The 21,944-nt window shown below is 35.0% G+C and overlaps 21 non-coding genes across 21 annotated transcripts; all 21 read left to right on the top strand.

Moving 5' to 3' along the window:
* Positions 1-82: 82 nt before the first annotated feature.
* Positions 83-156, top strand: Trnat-agu (transfer RNA threonine (anticodon AGU)). Its single transcript has one exon. It is a non-coding gene; the product is annotated as a tRNA-Thr (tRNA).
* Positions 157-1,050: 894 nt separating this feature from the next.
* On the top strand, positions 1,051-1,124 carry Trnat-agu (transfer RNA threonine (anticodon AGU)). Its single transcript has one exon. It is a non-coding gene; the product is annotated as a tRNA-Thr (tRNA).
* An 894-nt stretch (positions 1,125-2,018) lies between these two features.
* Positions 2,019-2,092, top strand: Trnat-agu (transfer RNA threonine (anticodon AGU)). The gene has a single exon. It is a non-coding gene; the product is annotated as a tRNA-Thr (tRNA).
* Positions 2,093-2,986: 894 nt separating this feature from the next.
* Trnat-agu (transfer RNA threonine (anticodon AGU)) lies at positions 2,987-3,060 on the top strand. Its single transcript has one exon. It is a non-coding gene; the product is annotated as a tRNA-Thr (tRNA).
* Positions 3,061-3,958: 898 nt separating this feature from the next.
* Positions 3,959-4,032, top strand: Trnat-agu (transfer RNA threonine (anticodon AGU)). The gene has a single exon. It is a non-coding gene; the product is annotated as a tRNA-Thr (tRNA).
* An 899-nt stretch (positions 4,033-4,931) lies between these two features.
* Positions 4,932-5,005, top strand: Trnat-agu (transfer RNA threonine (anticodon AGU)). Its single transcript has one exon. It is a non-coding gene; the product is annotated as a tRNA-Thr (tRNA).
* An 898-nt stretch (positions 5,006-5,903) lies between these two features.
* Positions 5,904-5,977, top strand: Trnat-agu (transfer RNA threonine (anticodon AGU)). Its single transcript has one exon. It is a non-coding gene; the product is annotated as a tRNA-Thr (tRNA).
* An 894-nt stretch (positions 5,978-6,871) lies between these two features.
* Trnat-agu (transfer RNA threonine (anticodon AGU)) lies at positions 6,872-6,945 on the top strand. Its single transcript has one exon. It is a non-coding gene; the product is annotated as a tRNA-Thr (tRNA).
* An 894-nt stretch (positions 6,946-7,839) lies between these two features.
* On the top strand, positions 7,840-7,913 carry Trnat-agu (transfer RNA threonine (anticodon AGU)). Its single transcript has one exon. It is a non-coding gene; the product is annotated as a tRNA-Thr (tRNA).
* Positions 7,914-8,815: 902 nt separating this feature from the next.
* On the top strand, positions 8,816-8,889 carry Trnat-agu (transfer RNA threonine (anticodon AGU)). The gene has a single exon. It is a non-coding gene; the product is annotated as a tRNA-Thr (tRNA).
* An 895-nt stretch (positions 8,890-9,784) lies between these two features.
* Trnat-agu (transfer RNA threonine (anticodon AGU)) lies at positions 9,785-9,858 on the top strand. The gene has a single exon. It is a non-coding gene; the product is annotated as a tRNA-Thr (tRNA).
* An 894-nt stretch (positions 9,859-10,752) lies between these two features.
* Positions 10,753-10,826, top strand: Trnat-agu (transfer RNA threonine (anticodon AGU)). The gene has a single exon. It is a non-coding gene; the product is annotated as a tRNA-Thr (tRNA).
* Positions 10,827-11,720: 894 nt separating this feature from the next.
* Trnat-agu (transfer RNA threonine (anticodon AGU)) lies at positions 11,721-11,794 on the top strand. The gene has a single exon. It is a non-coding gene; the product is annotated as a tRNA-Thr (tRNA).
* Positions 11,795-12,688: 894 nt separating this feature from the next.
* On the top strand, positions 12,689-12,762 carry Trnat-agu (transfer RNA threonine (anticodon AGU)). Its single transcript has one exon. It is a non-coding gene; the product is annotated as a tRNA-Thr (tRNA).
* Positions 12,763-13,656: 894 nt separating this feature from the next.
* Trnat-agu (transfer RNA threonine (anticodon AGU)) lies at positions 13,657-13,730 on the top strand. The gene has a single exon. It is a non-coding gene; the product is annotated as a tRNA-Thr (tRNA).
* Positions 13,731-14,624: 894 nt separating this feature from the next.
* On the top strand, positions 14,625-14,698 carry Trnat-agu (transfer RNA threonine (anticodon AGU)). Its single transcript has one exon. It is a non-coding gene; the product is annotated as a tRNA-Thr (tRNA).
* Positions 14,699-15,592: 894 nt separating this feature from the next.
* On the top strand, positions 15,593-15,666 carry Trnat-agu (transfer RNA threonine (anticodon AGU)). Its single transcript has one exon. It is a non-coding gene; the product is annotated as a tRNA-Thr (tRNA).
* Positions 15,667-16,560: 894 nt separating this feature from the next.
* On the top strand, positions 16,561-16,634 carry Trnat-agu (transfer RNA threonine (anticodon AGU)). The gene has a single exon. It is a non-coding gene; the product is annotated as a tRNA-Thr (tRNA).
* Positions 16,635-17,530: 896 nt separating this feature from the next.
* Positions 17,531-17,604, top strand: Trnat-agu (transfer RNA threonine (anticodon AGU)). Its single transcript has one exon. It is a non-coding gene; the product is annotated as a tRNA-Thr (tRNA).
* An 894-nt stretch (positions 17,605-18,498) lies between these two features.
* Positions 18,499-18,572, top strand: Trnat-agu (transfer RNA threonine (anticodon AGU)). Its single transcript has one exon. It is a non-coding gene; the product is annotated as a tRNA-Thr (tRNA).
* Positions 18,573-19,462: 890 nt separating this feature from the next.
* Trnat-agu (transfer RNA threonine (anticodon AGU)) lies at positions 19,463-19,536 on the top strand. The gene has a single exon. It is a non-coding gene; the product is annotated as a tRNA-Thr (tRNA).
* Positions 19,537-21,944: the final 2,408 nt, after the last annotated feature.

Raw genomic sequence — 21,944 nt, 5'->3', positions numbered from 1 at the left:
GCACCTGTATATGCTTGCCCATAGATCACGGAAGAGTAAGTCTAGATATAAATATTGAATATTTCAAATCATTTATCATGGAGCCTTCATAGCTCAGTTGGTTAGAGCGCCAGTCTAGTAAACTGGAGGTCGAGAGTTCGACTCTCTCTGAAGGCTACTTTTTTTGCTGTCATTTTCTGTTAGTTAGCCTCATATACACTTACTCTTAATTCATCCCCCTATTCCTGACAACATTGAGAACTTTAATAAAGTACATCTCGATTAGTTACACTGGTTTGTAAACCTACAAAGCAATCATTTGAATGGTTAAAACACTATTCATTGGAACTGCTTTATTTGAAAATAAAATTGTTGAATAACGGATAACAAGAAGTCGAACATGAATAATGTCTACCGAAGGTTCGGCTCGGGGATACTAAAGGTGAACAAAGTTATATCGCCTGAGGTTGTTGTCACTTGAAAATCTACGGGCAAATTCAGAAATGTGAATTTAACGTTTGATCTTGCTTATAGCACAGGTCAAAAACATTTGAGTTCAATGAGAAAAATATTGCTCTCAAATTCAAAAACCCATTGTGAGATTCGAACTGCGGTCCTCGGTATTCCCTGTCTGGCCGTCAACCGACTGAGCTATGGCGACAGAATAGTTTCAGACATCAGAATTGTATACTTATATCTAGCCGTAACATTCGACCGTCAAAAGACATGCAAGTGCTTCGTTTTGGTTATTTAGCTTCATGACAAATTGCAGGTAATTGGAAATTCTTTATTGTAAATTCATCAATCAATATACATATATATATATATATTCCGAGAGACAGAAATAGTAAATATGATGAAATAACACAATAGGAAGAAAAATCGATGTATCAACATTAAATCGACCGTTTCGTCTCATTCTTAGGTAAAATGAAGCAGAAGCAACTGCATAATGTCTAGAATGCAATTGTTTCTCTGTCTATTAGTGTGCACCTGTATATGCTTGCCCATAGATCACGGAAGAGTAAGTCTAGATATAAATATTGAATATTTCAAATCATTTATCATGGAGCCTTCATAGCTCAGTTGGTTAGAGCGCCAGTCTAGTAAACTGGAGGTCGAGAGTTCGACTCTCTCTGAAGGCTACTTTTTTTGCTGTCATTTTCTGTTAGTTAGCCTCATATACACTTACTCTTAATTCATCCCCCTATTCCTGACAACATTGAGAACTTTAATAAAGTACATCTCGATTAGTTACACTGGTTTGTAAACCTACAAAGCAATCATTTGAATGGTTAAAACACTATTCATTGGAACTGCTTTATTTGAAAATAAAATTGTTGAATAACGGATAACAAGAAGTCGAACATGAATAATGTCTACCGAAGGTTCGGCTCGGGGATACTAAAGGTGAACAAAGTTATATCGCCTGAGGTTGTTGTCACTTGAAAATCTACGGGCAAATTCAGAAATGTGAATTTAACGTTTGATCTTGCTTATAGCACAGGTCAAAAACATTTGAGTTCAATGAGAAAAATATTGCTCTCAAATTCAAAAACCCATTGTGAGATTCGAACTGCGGTCCTCGGTATTCCCTGTCTGGCCGTCAACCGACTGAGCTATGGCGACAGAATAGTTTCAGACATCAGAATTGTATACTTATATCTAGCCGTAACATTCGACCGTCAAAAGACATGCAAGTGCTTCGTTTTGGTTATTTAGCTTCATGACAAATTGCAGGTAATTGGAAATTCTTTATTGTAAATTCATCAATCAATATACATATATATATATATATTCCGAGAGACAGAAATAGTAAATATGATGAAATAACACAATAGGAAGAAAAATCGATGTATCAACATTAAATCGACCGTTTCGTCTCATTCTTAGGTAAAATGAAGCAGAAGCAACTGCATAATGTCTAGAATGCAATTGTTTCTCTGTCTATTAGTGTGCACCTGTATATGCTTGCCCATAGATCACGGAAGAGTAAGTCTAGATATAAATATTGAATATTTCAAATCATTTATCATGGAGCCTTCATAGCTCAGTTGGTTAGAGCGCCAGTCTAGTAAACTGGAGGTCGAGAGTTCGACTCTCTCTGAAGGCTACTTTTTTTGCTGTCATTTTCTGTTAGTTAGCCTCATATACACTTACTCTTAATTCATCCCCCTATTCCTGACAACATTGAGAACTTTAATAAAGTACATCTCGATTAGTTACACTGGTTTGTAAACCTACAAAGCAATCATTTGAATGGTTAAAACACTATTCATTGGAACTGCTTTATTTGAAAATAAAATTGTTGAATAACGGATAACAAGAAGTCGAACATGAATAATGTCTACCGAAGGTTCGGCTCGGGGATACTAAAGGTGAACAAAGTTATATCGCCTGAGGTTGTTGTCACTTGAAAATCTACGGGCAAATTCAGAAATGTGAATTTAACGTTTGATCTTGCTTATAGCACAGGTCAAAAACATTTGAGTTCAATGAGAAAAATATTGCTCTCAAATTCAAAAACCCATTGTGAGATTCGAACTGCGGTCCTCGGTATTCCCTGTCTGGCCGTCAACCGACTGAGCTATGGCGACAGAATAGTTTCAGACATCAGAATTGTATACTTATATCTAGCCGTAACATTCGACCGTCAAAAGACATGCAAGTGCTTCGTTTTGGTTATTTAGCTTCATGACAAATTGCAGGTAATTGGAAATTCTTTATTGTAAATTCATCAATCAATATACATATATATATATATATTCCGAGAGACAGAAATAGTAAATATGATGAAATAACACAATAGGAAGAAAAATCGATGTATCAACATTAAATCGACCGTTTCGTCTCATTCTTAGGTAAAATGAAGCAGAAGCAACTGCATAATGTCTAGAATGCAATTGTTTCTCTGTCTATTAGTGTGCACCTGTATATGCTTGCCCATAGATCACGGAAGAGTAAGTCTAGATATAAATATTGAATATTTCAAATCATTTATCATGGAGCCTTCATAGCTCAGTTGGTTAGAGCGCCAGTCTAGTAAACTGGAGGTCGAGAGTTCGACTCTCTCTGAAGGCTACTTTTTTTGCTGTCATTTTCTGTTAGTTAGCCTCATATACACTTACTCTTAATTCATCCCCCTATTCCTGACAACATTGAGAACTTTAATAAAGTACATCTCGATTAGTTACACTGGTTTGTAAACCTACAAAGCAATCATTTGAATGGTTAAAACACTATTCATTGGAACTGCTTTATTTGAAAATAAAATTGTTGAATAACGGATAACAAGAAGTCGAACATGAATAATGTCTACCGAAGGTTCGGCTCGGGGATACTAAAGGTGAACAAAGTTATATCGCCTGAGGTTGTTGTCACTTGAAAATCTACGGGCAAATTCAGAAATGTGAATTTAACGTTTGATCTTGCTTATAGCACAGGTCAAAAACATTTGAGTTCAATGAGAAAAATATTGCTCTCAAATTCAAAAACCCATTGTGAGATTCGAACTGCGGTCCTCGGTATTCCCTGTCTGGCCGTCAACCGACTGAGCTATGGCGACAGAATAGTTTCAGACATCAGAATTGTATACTTATATCTAGCCGTAACATTCGACCGTCAAAAGACATGCAAGTGCTTCGTTTTGGTTATTTAGCTTCATGACAAATTGCAGGTAATTGGAAATTCTTTATTGTAAATTCATCAATCAATATACATATATATATATATATATATTCCGAGAGACAGAAATAGTAAATATGATGAAATAACACAATAGGAAGAAAAATCGATGTATCAACATTAAATCGACCGTTTCGTCTCATTCTTAGGTAAAATGAAGCAGAAGCAACTGCATAATGTCTAGAATGCAATTGTTTCTCTGTCTATTAGTGTGCACCTGTATATGCTTGCCCATAGATCACGGAAGAGTAAGTCTAGATATAAATATTGAATATTTCAAATCATTTATCATGGAGCCTTCATAGCTCAGTTGGTTAGAGCGCCAGTCTAGTAAACTGGAGGTCGAGAGTTCGACTCTCTCTGAAGGCTACTTTTTTTTGCTGTCATTTTCTGTTAGTTAGCCTCATATACACTTACTCTTAATTCATCCCCCTATTCCTGACAACATTGAGAACTTTAATAAAGTACATCTCGATTAGTTACACTGGTTTGTAAACCTACAAAGCAATCATTTGAATGGTTAAAACACTATTCATTGGAACTGCTTTATTTGAAAATAAAATTGTTGAATAACGGATAACAAGAAGTCGAACATGAATAATGTCTACCGAAGGTTCGGCTCGGGGATACTAAAGGTGAACAAAGTTATATCGCCTGAGGTTGTTGTCACTTGAAAATCTACGGGCAAATTCAGAAATGTGAATTTAACGTTTGATCTTGCTTATAGCACAGGTCAAAAACATTTGAGTTCAATGAGAAAAATATTGCTCTCAAATTCAAAAACCCATTGTGAGATTCGAACTGCGGTCCTCGGTATTCCCTGTCTGGCCGTCAACCGACTGAGCTATGGCGACAGAATAGTTTCAGACATCAGAATTGTATACTTATATCTAGCCGTAACATTCGACCGTCAAAAGACATGCAAGTGCTTCGTTTTGGTTATTTAGCTTCATGACAAATTGCAGGTAATTAGAAATTCTTTATTGTAAATTCATCAATCAATATACATATATATATATATATATATTCCGAGAGACAGAAATAGTAAATATGATGAAATAACACAATAGGAAGAAAAATCGATGTATCAACATTAAATCGACCGTTTCGTCTCATTCTTAGGTAAAATGAAGCAGAAGCAACTGCATAATGTCTAGAATGCAATTGTTTCTCTGTCTATTAGTGTGCACCTGTATATGCTTGCCCATAGATCACGGAAGAGTAAGTCTAGATATAAATATTGAATATTTCAAATCATTTATCATGGAGCCTTCATAGCTCAGTTGGTTAGAGCGCCAGTCTAGTAAACTGGAGGTCGAGAGTTCGACTCTCTCTGAAGGCTACTTTTTTTGCTGTCATTTTCTGTTAGTTAGCCTCATATACACTTACTCTTAATTCATCCCCCTATTCCTGACAACATTGAGAACTTTAATAAAGTACATCTCGATTAGTTACACTGGTTTGTAAACCTACAAAGCAATCATTTGAATGGTTAAAACACTATTCATTGGAACTGCTTTATTTGAAAATAAAATTGTTGAATAACGGATAACAAGAAGTCGAACATGAATAATGTCTACCGAAGGTTCGGCTCGGGGATACTAAAGGTGAACAAAGTTATATCGCCTGAGGTTGTTGTCACTTGAAAATCTACGGGCAAATTCAGAAATGTGAATTTAACGTTTGATCTTGCTTATAGCACAGGTCAAAAACATTTGAGTTCAATGAGAAAAATATTGCTCTCAAATTCAAAAACCCATTGTGAGATTCGAACTGCGGTCCTCGGTATTCCCTGTCTGGCCGTCAACCGACTGAGCTATGGCGACAGAATAGTTTCAGACATCAGAATTGTATACTTATATCTAGCCGTAACATTCGACCGTCAAAAGACATGCAAGTGCTTCGTTTTGGTTATTTAGCTTCATGACAAATTGCAGGTAATTGGAAATTCTTTATTGTAAATTCATCAATCAATATACATATATATATATATATATATTCCGAGAGACAGAAATAGTAAATATGATGAAATAACACAATAGGAAGAAAAATCGATGTATCAACATTAAATCGACCGTTTCGTCTCATTCTTAGGTAAAATGAAGCAGAAGCAACTGCATAATGTCTAGAATGCAATTGTTTCTCTGTCTATTAGTGTGCACCTGTATATGCTTGCCCATAGATCACGGAAGAGTAAGTCTAGATATAAATATTGAATATTTCAAATCATTTATCATGGAGCCTTCATAGCTCAGTTGGTTAGAGCGCCAGTCTAGTAAACTGGAGGTCGAGAGTTCGACTCTCTCTGAAGGCTACTTTTTTTGCTGTCATTTTCTGTTAGTTAGCCTCATATACACTTACTCTTAATTCATCCCCCTATTCCTGACAACATTGAGAACTTTAATAAAGTACATCTCGATTAGTTACACTGGTTTGTAAACCTACAAAGCAATCATTTGAATGGTTAAAACACTATTCATTGGAACTGCTTTATTTGAAAATAAAATTGTTGAATAACGGATAACAAGAAGTCGAACATGAATAATGTCTACCGAAGGTTCGGCTCGGGGATACTAAAGGTGAACAAAGTTATATCGCCTGAGGTTGTTGTCACTTGAAAATCTACGGGCAAATTCAGAAATGTGAATTTAACGTTTGATCTTGCTTATAGCACAGGTCAAAAACATTTGAGTTCAATGAGAAAAATATTGCTCTCAAATTCAAAAACCCATTGTGAGATTCGAACTGCGGTCCTCGGTATTCCCTGTCTGGCCGTCAACCGACTGAGCTATGGCGACAGAATAGTTTCAGACATCAGAATTGTATACTTATATCTAGCCGTAACATTCGACCGTCAAAAGACATGCAAGTGCTTCGTTTTGGTTATTTAGCTTCATGACAAATTGCAGGTAATTGGAAATTCTTTATTGTAAATTCATCAATCAATATACATATATATATATATATTCCGAGAGACAGAAATAGTAAATATGATGAAATAACACAATAGGAAGAAAAATCGATGTATCAACATTAAATCGACCGTTTCGTCTCATTCTTAGGTAAAATGAAGGAGAAGCAACTGCATAATGTCTAGAATGCAATTGTTTCTCTGTCTATTAGTGTGCACCTGTATATGCTTGCCCATAGATCACGGAAGAGTAAGTCTAGATATAAATATTGAATATTTCAAATCATTTATCATGGAGCCTTCATAGCTCAGTTGGTTAGAGCGCCAGTCTAGTAAACTGGAGGTCGAGAGTTCGACTCTCTCTGAAGGCTACTTTTTTTGCTGTCATTTTCTGTTAGTTAGCCTCATATACACTTACTCTTAATTCATCCCCCTATTCCTGACAACATTGAGAACTTTAATAAAGTACATCTCGATTAGTTACACTGGTTTGTAAACCTACAAAGCAATCATTTGAATGGTTAAAACACTATTCATTGGAACTGCTTTATTTGAAAATAAAATTGTTGAATAACGGATAACAAGAAGTCGAACATGAATAATGTCTACCGAAGGTTCGGCTCGGGGATACTAAAGGTGAACAAAGTTATATCGCCTGAGGTTGTTGTCACTTGAAAATCTACGGGCAAATTCAGAAATGTGAATTTAACGTTTGATCTTGCTTATAGCACAGGTCAAAAACATTTGAGTTCAATGAGAAAAATATTGCTCTCAAATTCAAAAACCCATTGTGAGATTCGAACTGCGGTCCTCGGTATTCCCTGTCTGGCCGTCAACCGACTGAGCTATGGCGACAGAATAGTTTCAGACATCAGAATTGTATACTTATATCTAGCCGTAACATTCGACCGTCAAAAGACATGCAAGTGCTTCGTTTTGGTTATTTAGCTTCATGACAAATTGCAGGTAATTGGAAATTCTTTATTGTAAATTCATCAATCAATATACATATATATATATATATTCCGAGAGACAGAAATAGTAAATATGATGAAATAACACAATAGGAAGAAAAATCGATGTATCAACATTAAATCGACCGTTTCGTCTCATTCTTAGGTAAAATGAAGCAGAAGCAACTGCATAATGTCTAGAATGCAATTGTTTCTCTGTCTATTAGTGTGCACCTGTATATGCTTGCCCATAGATCACGGAAGAGTAAGTCTAGATATAAATATTGAATATTTCAAATCATTTATCATGGAGCCTTCATAGCTCAGTTGGTTAGAGCGCCAGTCTAGTAAACTGGAGGTCGAGAGTTCGACTCTCTCTGAAGGCTACTTTTTTTGCTGTCATTTTCTGTTAGTTAGCCTCATATACACTTACTCTTAATTCATCCCCCTATTCCTGACAACATTGAGAACTTTAATAAAGTACATCTCGATTAGTTACACTGGTTTGTAAACCTACAAAGCAATCATTTGAATGGTTAAAACACTATTCATTGGAACTGCTTTATTTGAAAATAAAATTGTTGAATAACGGATAACAAGAAGTCGAACATGAATAATGTCTACCGAAGGTTCGGCTCGGGGATACTAAAGGTGAACAAAGTTATATCGCCTGAGGTTGTTGTCACTTGAAAATCTACGGGCAAATTCAGAAATGTGAATTTAACGTTTGATCTTGCTTATAGCACAGGTCAAAAACATTTGAGTTCAATGAGAAAAATATTGCTCTCAAATTCAAAAACCCATTGTGAGATTCGAACTGCGGTCCTCGGTATTCCCTGTCTGGCCGTCAACCGACTGAGCTATGGCGACAGAATAGTTTCAGACATCAGAATTGTATACTTATATCTAGCCGTAACATTCGACCGTCAAAAGACATGCAAGTGCTTCGTTTTGGTTATTTAGCTTCATGACAAATTGCAGGTAATTGGAAATTCTTTATTGTAAATTCATCAATCAATATACATATATATATATATATATATATATTCCGAGAGACAGAAATAGTAAATATGATGAAATAACACAATAGGAAGAAAAATCGATGTATCAACATTAAATCGACCGTTTCGTCTCATTCTTAGGTAAAATGAAGCAGAAGCAACTGCATAATGTCTAGAATGCAATTGTTTCTCTGTCTATTAGTGTGCACCTGTATATGCTTGCCCATAGATCACGGAAGAGTAAGTCTAGATATAAATATTGAATATTTCAAATCATTTATCATGGAGCCTTCATAGCTCAGTTGGTTAGAGCGCCAGTCTAGTAAACTGGAGGTCGAGAGTTCGACTCTCTCTGAAGGCTACTTTTTTTTGCTGTCATTTTCTGTTAGTTAGCCTCATATACACTTACTCTTAATTCATCCCCCTATTCCTGACAACATTGAGAACTTTAATAAAGTACATCTCGATTAGTTACACTGGTTTGTAAACCTACAAAGCAATCATTTGAATGGTTAAAACACTATTCATTGGAACTGCTTTATTTGAAAATAAAATTGTTGAATAACGGATAACAAGAAGTCGAACATGAATAATGTCTACCGAAGGTTCGGCTCGGGGATACTAAAGGTGAACAAAGTTATATCGCCTGAGGTTGTTGTCACTTGAAAATCTACGGGCAAATTCAGAAATGTGAATTTAACGTTTGATCTTGCTTATAGCACAGGTCAAAAACATTTGAGTTCAATGAGAAAAATATTGCTCTCAAATTCAAAAACCCATTGTGAGATTCGAACTGCGGTCCTCGGTATTCCCTGTCTGGCCGTCAACCGACTGAGCTATGGCGACAGAATAGTTTCAGACATCAGAATTGTATACTTATATCTAGCCGTAACATTCGACCGTCAAAAGACATGCAAGTGCTTCGTTTTGGTTATTTAGCTTCATGACAAATTGCAGGTAATTGGAAATTCTTTATTGTAAATTCATCAATCAATATACATATATATATATATATTCCGAGAGACAGAAATAGTAAATATGATGAAATAACACAATAGGAAGAAAAATCGATGTATCAACATTAAATCGACCGTTTCGTCTCATTCTTAGGTAAAATGAAGGAGAAGCAACTGCATAATGTCTAGAATGCAATTGTTTCTCTGTCTATTAGTGTGCACCTGTATATGCTTGCCCATAGATCACGGAAGAGTAAGTCTAGATATAAATATTGAATATTTCAAATCATTTATCATGGAGCCTTCATAGCTCAGTTGGTTAGAGCGCCAGTCTAGTAAACTGGAGGTCGAGAGTTCGACTCTCTCTGAAGGCTACTTTTTTTGCTGTCATTTTCTGTTAGTTAGCCTCATATACACTTACTCTTAATTCATCCCCCTATTCCTGACAACATTGAGAACTTTAATAAAGTACATCTCGATTAGTTACACTGGTTTGTAAACCTACAAAGCAATCATTTGAATGGTTAAAACACTATTCATTGGAACTGCTTTATTTGAAAATAAAATTGTTGAATAACGGATAACAAGAAGTCGAACATGAATAATGTCTACCGAAGGTTCGGCTCGGGGATACTAAAGGTGAACAAAGTTATATCGCCTGAGGTTGTTGTCACTTGAAAATCTACGGGCAAATTCAGAAATGTGAATTTAACGTTTGATCTTGCTTATAGCACAGGTCAAAAACATTTGAGTTCAATGAGAAAAATATTGCTCTCAAATTCAAAAACCCATTGTGAGATTCGAACTGCGGTCCTCGGTATTCCCTGTCTGGCCGTCAACCGACTGAGCTATGGCGACAGAATAGTTTCAGACATCAGAATTGTATACTTATATCTAGCCGTAACATTCGACCGTCAAAAGACATGCAAGTGCTTCGTTTTGGTTATTTAGCTTCATGACAAATTGCAGGTAATTGGAAATTCTTTATTGTAAATTCATCAATCAATATACATATATATATATATATTCCGAGAGACAGAAATAGTAAATATGATGAAATAACACAATAGGAAGAAAAATCGATGTATCAACATTAAATCGACCGTTTCGTCTCATTCTTAGGTAAAATGAAGGAGAAGCAACTGCATAATGTCTAGAATGCAATTGTTTCTCTGTCTATTAGTGTGCACCTGTATATGCTTGCCCATAGATCACGGAAGAGTAAGTCTAGATATAAATATTGAATATTTCAAATCATTTATCATGGAGCCTTCATAGCTCAGTTGGTTAGAGCGCCAGTCTAGTAAACTGGAGGTCGAGAGTTCGACTCTCTCTGAAGGCTACTTTTTTTGCTGTCATTTTCTGTTAGTTAGCCTCATATACACTTACTCTTAATTCATCCCCCTATTCCTGACAACATTGAGAACTTTAATAAAGTACATCTCGATTAGTTACACTGGTTTGTAAACCTACAAAGCAATCATTTGAATGGTTAAAACACTATTCATTGGAACTGCTTTATTTGAAAATAAAATTGTTGAATAACGGATAACAAGAAGTCGAACATGAATAATGTCTACCGAAGGTTCGGCTCGGGGATACTAAAGGTGAACAAAGTTATATCGCCTGAGGTTGTTGTCACTTGAAAATCTACGGGCAAATTCAGAAATGTGAATTTAACGTTTGATCTTGCTTATAGCACAGGTCAAAAACATTTGAGTTCAATGAGAAAAATATTGCTCTCAAATTCAAAAACCCATTGTGAGATTCGAACTGCGGTCCTCGGTATTCCCTGTCTGGCCGTCAACCGACTGAGCTATGGCGACAGAATAGTTTCAGACATCAGAATTGTATACTTATATCTAGCCGTAACATTCGACCGTCAAAAGACATGCAAGTGCTTCGTTTTGGTTATTTAGCTTCATGACAAATTGCAGGTAATTGGAAATTCTTTATTGTAAATTCATCAATCAATATACATATATATATATATATTCCGAGAGACAGAAATAGTAAATATGATGAAATAACACAATAGGAAGAAAAATCGATGTATCAACATTAAATCGACCGTTTCGTCTCATTCTTAGGTAAAATGAAGGAGAAGCAACTGCATAATGTCTAGAATGCAATTGTTTCTCTGTCTATTAGTGTGCACCTGTATATGCTTGCCCATAGATCACGGAAGAGTAAGTCTAGATATAAATATTGAATATTTCAAATCATTTATCATGGAGCCTTCATAGCTCAGTTGGTTAGAGCGCCAGTCTAGTAAACTGGAGGTCGAGAGTTCGACTCTCTCTGAAGGCTACTTTTTTTGCTGTCATTTTCTGTTAGTTAGCCTCATATACACTTACTCTTAATTCATCCCCCTATTCCTGACAACATTGAGAACTTTAATAAAGTACATCTCGATTAGTTACACTGGTTTGTAAACCTACAAAGCAATCATTTGAATGGTTAAAACACTATTCATTGGAACTGCTTTATTTGAAAATAAAATTGTTGAATAACGGATAACAAGAAGTCGAACATGAATAATGTCTACCGAAGGTTCGGCTCGGGGATACTAAAGGTGAACAAAGTTATATCGCCTGAGGTTGTTGTCACTTGAAAATCTACGGGCAAATTCAGAAATGTGAATTTAACGTTTGATCTTGCTTATAGCACAGGTCAAAAACATTTGAGTTCAATGAGAAAAATATTGCTCTCAAATTCAAAAACCCATTGTGAGATTCGAACTGCGGTCCTCGGTATTCCCTGTCTGGCCGTCAACCGACTGAGCTATGGCGACAGAATAGTTTCAGACATCAGAATTGTATACTTATATCTAGCCGTAACATTCGACCGTCAAAAGACATGCAAGTGCTTCGTTTTGGTTATTTAGCTTCATGACAAATTGCAGGTAATTGGAAATTCTTTATTGTAAATTCATCAATCAATATACATATATATATATATATTCCGAGAGACAGAAATAGTAAATATGATGAAATAACACAATAGGAAGAAAAATCGATGTATCAACATTAAATCGACCGTTTCGTCTCATTCTTAGGTAAAATGAAGGAGAAGCAACTGCATAATGTCTAGAATGCAATTGTTTCTCTGTCTATTAGTGTGCACCTGTATATGCTTGCCCATAGATCACGGAAGAGTAAGTCTAGATATAAATATTGAATATTTCAAATCATTTATCATGGAGCCTTCATAGCTCAGTTGGTTAGAGCGCCAGTCTAGTAAACTGGAGGTCGAGAGTTCGACTCTCTCTGAAGGCTACTTTTTTTGCTGTCATTTTCTGTTAGTTAGCCTCATATACACTTACTCTTAATTCATCCCCCTATTCCTGACAACATTGAGAACTTTAATAAAGTACATCTCGATTAGTTACACTGGTTTGTAAACCTACAAAGCAATCATTTGAATGGTTAAAACACTATTCATTGGAACTGCTTTATTTGAAAATAAAATTGTTGAATAACGGATAACAAGAAGTCGAACATGAATAATGTCTACCGAAGGTTCGGCTCGGGGATACTAAAGGTGAACAAAGTTATATCGCCTGAGGTTGTTGTCACTTGAAAATCTACGGGCAAATTCAGAAATGTGAATTTAACGTTTGATCTTGCTTATAGCACAGGTCAAAAACATTTGAGTTCAATGAGAAAAATATTGCTCTCAAATTCAAAAACCCATTGTGAGATTCGAACTGCGGTCCTCGGTATTCCCTGTCTGGCCGTCAACCGACTGAGCTATGGCGACAGAATAGTTTCAGACATCAGAATTGTATACTTATATCTAGCCGTAACATTCGACCGTCAAAAGACATGCAAGTGCTTCGTTTTGGTTATTTAGCTTCATGACAAATTGCAGGTAATTGGAAATTCTTTATTGTAAATTCATCAATCAATATACATATATATATATATATTCCGAGAGACAGAAATAGTAAATATGATGAAATAACACAATAGGAAGAAAAATCGATGTATCAACATTAAATCGACCGTTTCGTCTCATTCTTAGGTAAAATGAAGCAGAAGCAACTGCATAATGTCTAGAATGCAATTGTTTCTCTGTCTATTAGTGTGCACCTGTATATGCTTGCCCATAGATCACGGAAGAGTAAGTCTAGATATAAATATTGAATATTTCAAATCATTTATCATGGAGCCTTCATAGCTCAGTTGGTTAGAGCGCCAGTCTAGTAAACTGGAGGTCGAGAGTTCGACTCTCTCTGAAGGCTACTTTTTTTGCTGTCATTTTCTGTTAGTTAGCCTCATATACACTTACTCTTAATTCATCCCCCTATTCCTGACAACATTGAGAACTTTAATAAAGTACATCTCGATTAGTTACACTGGTTTGTAAACCTACAAAGCAATCATTTGAATGGTTAAAACACTATTCATTGGAACTGCTTTATTTGAAAATAAAATTGTTGAATAACGGATAACAAGAAGTCGAACATGAATAATGTCTACCGAAGGTTCGGCTCGGGGATACTAAAGGTGAACAAAGTTATATCGCCTGAGGTTGTTGTCACTTGAAAATCTACGGGCAAATTCAGAAATGTGAATTTAACGTTTGATCTTGCTTATAGCACAGGTCAAAAACATTTGAGTTCAATGAGAAAAATATTGCTCTCAAATTCAAAAACCCATTGTGAGATTCGAACTGCGGTCCTCGGTATTCCCTGTCTGGCCGTCAACCGACTGAGCTATGGCGACAGAATAGTTTCAGACATCAGAATTGTATACTTATATCTAGCCGTAACATTCGACCGTCAAAAGACATGCAAGTGCTTCGTTTTGGTTATTTAGCTTCATGACAAATTGCAGGTAATTGGAAATTCTTTATTGTAAATTCATCAATCAATATACATATATATATATATATTCCGAGAGACAGAAATAGTAAATATGATGAAATAACACAATAGGAAGAAAAATCGATGTATCAACATTAAATCGACCGTTTCGTCTCATTCTTAGGTAAAATGAAGCAGAAGCAACTGCATAATGTCTAGAATGCAATTGTTTCTCTGTCTATTAGTGTGCACCTGTATATGCTTGCCCATAGATCACGGAAGAGTAAGTCTAGATATAAATATTGAATATTTCAAATCATTTATCATGGAGCCTTCATAGCTCAGTTGGTTAGAGCGCCAGTCTAGTAAACTGGAGGTCGAGAGTTCGACTCTCTCTGAAGGCTACTTTTTTTGCTGTCATTTTCTGTTAGTTAGCCTCATATACACTTACTCTTAATTCATCCCCCTATTCCTGACAACATTGAGAACTTTAATAAAGTACATCTCGATTAGTTACACTGGTTTGTAAACCTACAAAGCAATCATTTGAATGGTTAAAACACTATTCATTGGAACTGCTTTATTTGAAAATAAAATTTTTGAATAACGGATAACAAGAAGTCGAACATGAATAATGTCTACCGAAGGTTCGGCTCGGGGATACTAAAGGTGAACAAAGTTATATCGCCTGAGGTTGTTGTCACTTGAAAATCTACGGGCAAATTCAGAAATGTGAATTTAACGTTTGATCTTGCTTATAGCACAGGTCAAAAACATTTGAGTTCAATGAGAAAAATATTGCTCTCAAATTCAAAAACCCATTGTGAGATTCGAACTGCGGTCCTCGGTATTCCCTGTCTGGCCGTCAACCGACTGAGCTATGGCGACAGAATAGTTTCAGACATCAGAATTGTATACTTATATCTAGCCGTAACATTCGACCGTCAAAAGACATGCAAGTGCTTCGTTTTGGTTATTTAGCTTCATGACAAATTGCAGGTAATTGGAAATTCTTTATTGTAAATTCATCAATCAATATACATATATATATATATATTCCGAGAGACAGAAATAGTAAATATGATGAAATAACACAATAGGAAGAAAAATCGATGTATCAACATTAAATCGACCGTTTCGTCTCATTCTTAGGTAAAATGAAGCAGAAGCAACTGCATAATGTCTAGAATGCAATTGTTTCTCTGTCTATTAGTGTGCACCTGTATATGCTTGCCCATAGATCACGGAAGAGTAAGTCTAGATATAAATATTGAATATTTCAAATCATTTATCATGGAGCCTTCATAGCTCAGTTGGTTAGAGCGCCAGTCTAGTAAACTGGAGGTCGAGAGTTCGACTCTCTCTGAAGGCTACTTTTTTTGCTGTCATTTTCTGTTAGTTAGCCTCATATACACTTACTCTTAATTCATCCCCCTATTCCTGACAACATTGAGAACTTTAATAAAGTACATCTCGATTAGTTACACTGGTTTGTAAACCTACAAAGCAATCATTTGAATGGTTAAAACACTATTCATTGGAACTGCTTTATTTGAAAATAAAATTGTTGAATAACGGATAACAAGAAGTCGAACATGAATAATGTCTACCGAAGGTTCGGCTCGGGGATACTAAAGGTGAACAAAGTTATATCGCCTGAGGTTGTTGTCACTTGAAAATCTACGGGCAAATTCAGAAATGTGAATTTAACGTTTGATCTTGCTTATAGCACAGGTCAAAAACATTTGAGTTCAATGAGAAAAATATTGCTCTCAAATTCAAAAACCCATTGTGAGATTCGAACTGCGGTCCTCGGTATTCCCTGTCTGGCCGTCAACCGACTGAGCTATGGCGACAGAATAGTTTCAGACATCAGAATTGTATACTTATATCTAGCCGTAACATTCGACCGTCAAAAGACATGCAAGTGCTTCGTTTTGGTTATTTAGCTTCATGACAAATTGCAGGTAATTGGAAATTCTTTATTGTAAATTCATCAATCAATATACATATATATATATATATTCCGAGAGACAGAAATAGTAAATATGATGAAATAACACAATAGGAAGAAAAATCGATGTATCAACATTAAATCGACCGTTTCGTCTCATTCTTAGGTAAAATGAAGCAGAAGCAACTGCATAATGTCTAGAATGCAATTGTTTCTCTGTCTATTAGTGTGCACCTGTATATGCTTGCCCATAGATCACGGAAGAGTAAGTCTAGATATAAATATTGAATATTTCAAATCATTTATCATGGAGCCTTCATAGCTCAGTTGGTTAGAGCGCCAGTCTAGTAAACTGGAGGTCGAGAGTTCGACTCTCTCTGAAGGCTACTTTTTTTGCTGTCATTTTCTGTTAGTTAGCCTCATATACACTTACTCTTAATTCATCCCCCTATTCCTGACAACATTGAGAACTTTAATAAAGTACATCTCGATTAGTTACACTGGTTTGTAAACCTACAAAGCAATCATTTGAATGGTTAAAACACTATTCATTGGAACTGCTTTATTTGAAAATAAAATTGTTGAATAACGGATAACAAGAAGTCGAACATGAATAATGTCTACCGAAGGTTCGGCTCGGGGATACTAAAGGTGAACAAAGTTATATCGCCTGAGGTTGTTGTCACTTGAAAATCTACGGGCAAATTCAGAAATGTGAATTTAACGTTTGATCTTGCTTATAGCACAGGTCAAAAACATTTGAGTTCAATGAGAAAAATATTGCTCTCAAATTCAAAAACCCATTGTGAGATTCGAACTGCGGTCCTCGGTATTCCCTGTCTGGCCGTCAACCGACTGAGCTATGGCGACAGAATAGTTTCAGACATCAGAATTGTATACTTATATCTAGCCGTAACATTCGACCGTCAAAAGACATGCAAGTGCTTCGTTTTGGTTATTTAGCTTCATGACAAATTGCAGGTAATTGGAAATTCTTTATTGTAAATTCATCAATCAATATACATATATATATATATATATTCCGAGAGACAGAAATAGTAAATATGATGAAATAACACAATAGGAAGAAAAATCGATGTATCAACATTAAATCGACCGTTTCGTCTCATTCTTAGGTAAAATGAAGCAGAAGCAACTGCATAATGTCTAGAATGCAATTGTTTCTCTGTCTATTAGTGTGCACCTGTATATGCTTGCCCATAGATCACGGAAGAGTAAGTCTAGATATAAATATTGAATATTTCAAATCATTTATCATGGAGCCTTCATAGCTCAGTTGGTTAGAGCGCCAGTCTAGTAAACTGGAGGTCGAGAGTTCGACTCTCTCTGAAGGCTACTTTTTTTGCTGTCATTTTCTGTTAGTTAGCCTCATATACACTTACTCTTAATTCATCCCCCTATTCCTGACAACATTGAGAACTTTAATAAAGTACATCTCGATTAGTTACACTGGTTTGTAAACCTACAAAGCAATCATTTGAATGGTTAAAACACTATTCATTGGAACTGCTTTATTTGAAAATAAAATTGTTGAATAACGGATAACAAGAAGTCGAACATGAATAATGTCTACCGAAGGTTCGGCTCGGGGATACTAAAGGTGAACAAAGTTATATCGCCTGAGGTTGTTGTCACTTGAAAATCTACGGGCAAATTCAGAAATGTGAATTTAACGTTTGATCTTGCTTATAGCACAGGTCAAAAACATTTGAGTTCAATGAGAAAAATATTGCTCTCAAATTCAAAAACCCATTGTGAGATTCGAACTGCGGTCCTCGGTATTCCCTGTCTGGCCGTCAACCGACTGAGCTATGGCGACAGAATAGTTTCAGACATCAGAATTGTATACTTATATCTAGCCGTAACATTCGACCGTCAAAAGACATGCAAGTGCTTCGTTTTGGTTATTTAGCTTCATGACAAATTGCAGGTAATTGGAAATTCTTTATTGTAAATTCATCAATCAATATACATATATATATATATATTCCGAGAGACAGAAATAGTAAATATGATGAAATAACACAATAGGAAAAAAAATCGATGTATCAACATTAAATCGACCGTTTCGTCTCATTCTTAGGTAAAATGAAGCAGAAGCAACTGCATAATGTCTAGAATGCAATTGTTTCTCTGTCTATTAGTGTGCACCTGTATATGCTTGCCCATAGATCACGGAAGAGTAAGTCTAGATATAAATATTGAATATTTCAAATCATTTATCATGGAGCCTTCATAGCTCAGTTGGTTAGAGCGCCAGTCTAGTAAACTGGAGGTCGAGAGTTCGACTCTCTCTGAAGGCTACTTTTTTTGCTGTCATTTTCTGTTAGTTAGCCTCATATACACTTACTCTTAATTCATCCCCCTATTCCTGACAACATTGAGAACTTTAATAAAGTACATCTCGATTAGTTACACTGGTTTGTAAACCTACAAAGCAATCATTTGAATGGTTAAAACACTATTCATTGGAACTGCTTTATTTGAAAATAAAATTGTTGAATAACGGATAACAAGAAGTCGAACATGAATAATGTCTACCGAAGGTTCGGCTCGGGGATACTAAAGGTGAACAAAGTTATATCGCCTGAGGTTGTTGTCACTTGAAAATCTACGGGCAAATTCAGAAATGTGAATTTAACGTTTGATCTTGCTTATAGCACAGGTCAAAAACATTTGAGTTCAATGAGAAAAATATTGCTCTCAAATTCAAAAACCCATTGTGAGATTCGAACTGCGGTCCTCGGTATTCCCTGTCTGGCCGTCAACCGACTGAGCTATGGCGACAGAATAGTTTCAGACATCAGAATTGTATACTTATATCTAGCCGTAACATTCGACCGTCAAAAGACATGCAAGTGCTTCGTTTTGGTTATTTAGCTTCATGACAAATTGCAGGTAATTGGAAATTCTGTTTTGTAAATTCATCAATCAATATACATATATATATATTCCGAGAGACAGAAATAGTAAATATGATGAAATAACACAATAGGAAGAAAAATCGATGAATCAACATTAAATCGACCGTTTCGTCTCATTCTTAGGTAAAATGAAGCAGAAGCAACTGCATAATGTCTAGAATGCAATTGTTTCTCTGTCTATTAGTGTGCACCTGTATATACTTGCCCATAGATCACGGAAGAGTAAGTCTAGATATAAATATTGAATATTTCAAATCATTTATCATGGAGCCTTCATAGCTCAGTTGGTTAGAGCGCCAGTCTAGTAAACTGGAGGTCGAGAGTTCGACTCTCTCTGAAGGCTACTTTTTTTGCTGTCATTTTCTGATAGTTAGCCTCATATACACTTACTCTTAATTCATCCCCCTATTCCTGACAACATTGAGAACTTTAATAAAGTACATCTCGATTAGTTACACTGGTTTGTAAACCTACAAAGCAATCATTTGAATGGTTAAAACACTATTCATTGGAACTGCTTTATTTGAAAATAAAATTGTTGAATAACGGATAACAAGAAGTCGAACATGAATAATGTCTACCGAAGGTTCGGCTCGGGGATACTAAAGGTGAACAAAGTTATATCGCCTGAGGTTGTTGTCACTTGAAAATCTACGGGCAAATTCAGAAATGTGAATTTAACGTTTGATCTTGCTTATAGCACAGGTCAAAAACATTTGAGTTCAATGAGAAAAATATTGCTCTCAAATTCAAAAACCCATTGTGAGATTCGAACTGCGGTCCTCGGTATTCCCTGTCTGGCCGTCTTTTTTTTTTTTATCTTTATTCAATAAAACATATAAAATCACAATTCACATTAATAATAAAAGAATAAAATATTCAATAGAGTATCATAGTATTTTTTAACATGTCATTAAAAGTTAAATATCAAAACACCATCTATTTCAGTCATTTTACAATTATTCTTTAGAAAGTTCCTTTCAAAAATGTTCATCTTGTTTACAATCTTACAATACACATGATAATAAGAAATATAATGTTTCAGTGTATACCTGAAAAATCTCGTAAGATCTATATTCTTGACATCATTTTTGATCATTTGTCTCCTTTTGAAAACACGAAGTCTTGCAACAGAAAGAACAAAATTAACAAAATATGTATTTACATCAGTATAAGTACTTGTCATACCAAGTAAAAACATCTGTCTATATCCTTGATTGACCAAGACATCAAATTCACATTTCTCTAGAAATCTTCTACTACAGATTTACAACTATCACAAATGTCTGAGTCAGAAAGTCCTATTCTTTTTAGTTTCAAATTTGTAAATATTCTATTGTGAACAATTTTAAAATCTAATTGCACACAGTCTGGCGATTTCCAATAGCAGTGAACACTTGTCCATAAGAACTTAAAAGGAATATATTGGACATTAAAACTTTCTAACCAATATTGATGAGCAACAGGTTCAATATAACATTTATCTACTAATATACCATAAAAATCTTTTGTTTTACAACATACAAAATCTTTTGTTTTGTTATTATAATTTACAATAAACAATGGAACATCATCGCAGTTTACTGATTTTGTTTCATTTAATATCACCCTTTTCCATTCATTTGGTATACATTCTAGCAAACTATTATATTGCTGTCTAAGTTTATTACAATCTACATTGTCATCAACATTTTCAATCATTTCATGAATAGCATTAAAAGGTAAAAAACCTGGAATCACTTCATATGCTACATGTTTTAATTTGGTAATTCCAGCTAATACAAACTGTTTCCAAATTATGCATTTACCATTCACCTTGATGGATTGATTCAAAAAAATTGGTTGATTAAAAATATCAACCGATCGTATATCAATATCAACATAAGGTTTAAAATATTGCCATGCATCAATGATTTCCCTATAAAACACAGGTATGTTTGTACAATCTTTCTTTTGTAGCAATAAAAATAAACTATGTACACCAAGATTTGTATTGTGTATCTTGTTCAAAAAATATTTCATAGTGTATTTCCATATAGCATGAAAATCTTTATCTAAAAATCTTGTCAAAAATTTTAATCTAAAGGCTAATAGTTTTAAATAGATATCAGGGTATTTTAAACCTCCATCAGTTTTGTCTCCTATTAACGTTCTATATTTGATCAAATGCGATCCATTATTCCATAAAAAATCTAAACATATTTTCTTGATTGACTGTAAAGCCCAATCAGGAATTGAACACACTGCTACTGTGTACCATAACCTAGACATCAATAGTGAGGATATCACAGTAGCTCTACCAGATAATGTCAATCGTCTCTGTTTCCATAAATTAACTAACATTTTAATTTTACTAATCTTATCTTTCCAATTAAGATCATCACAAAGTAATTTATTTTTGCCTACATACACACCTAATATCTGTATACAATCTATAGAATACTTCAACCCTATTTGCTGTATTTCTGATACATTAATTTTTGCTTTACCAATACACATAATCTCCGATTTTGACATATTTATCTTTGAACCTGATGCTTTTCCATAAATTTCAAAAATATTCAATGTTTCATTGATAGACTCTTTATTACATAATGTAAGAGTAGTGTCATCAGCATGTTGAAAAATAACAGCTTTTTCATCACAATTAGGTATATTAATACCTTCAATGTTTAAATTATTTCTAATTGCACACTGCAATGGTTCGGCAGAAAGCACATACAAAAGAGCACTAATGGGACATCCCTGTCT

This window comes from Mytilus galloprovincialis, chromosome 6, assembly GCF_965363235.1.
Source record: "Mytilus galloprovincialis chromosome 6, xbMytGall1.hap1.1, whole genome shotgun sequence".
Taxonomy (NCBI): Eukaryota; Metazoa; Mollusca; class Bivalvia; order Mytilida; family Mytilidae; genus Mytilus; species Mytilus galloprovincialis.
The sequence above is the reverse complement of the archived record's forward strand: the minus strand, read 5'-3'. Positions and strand labels throughout refer to the sequence as shown.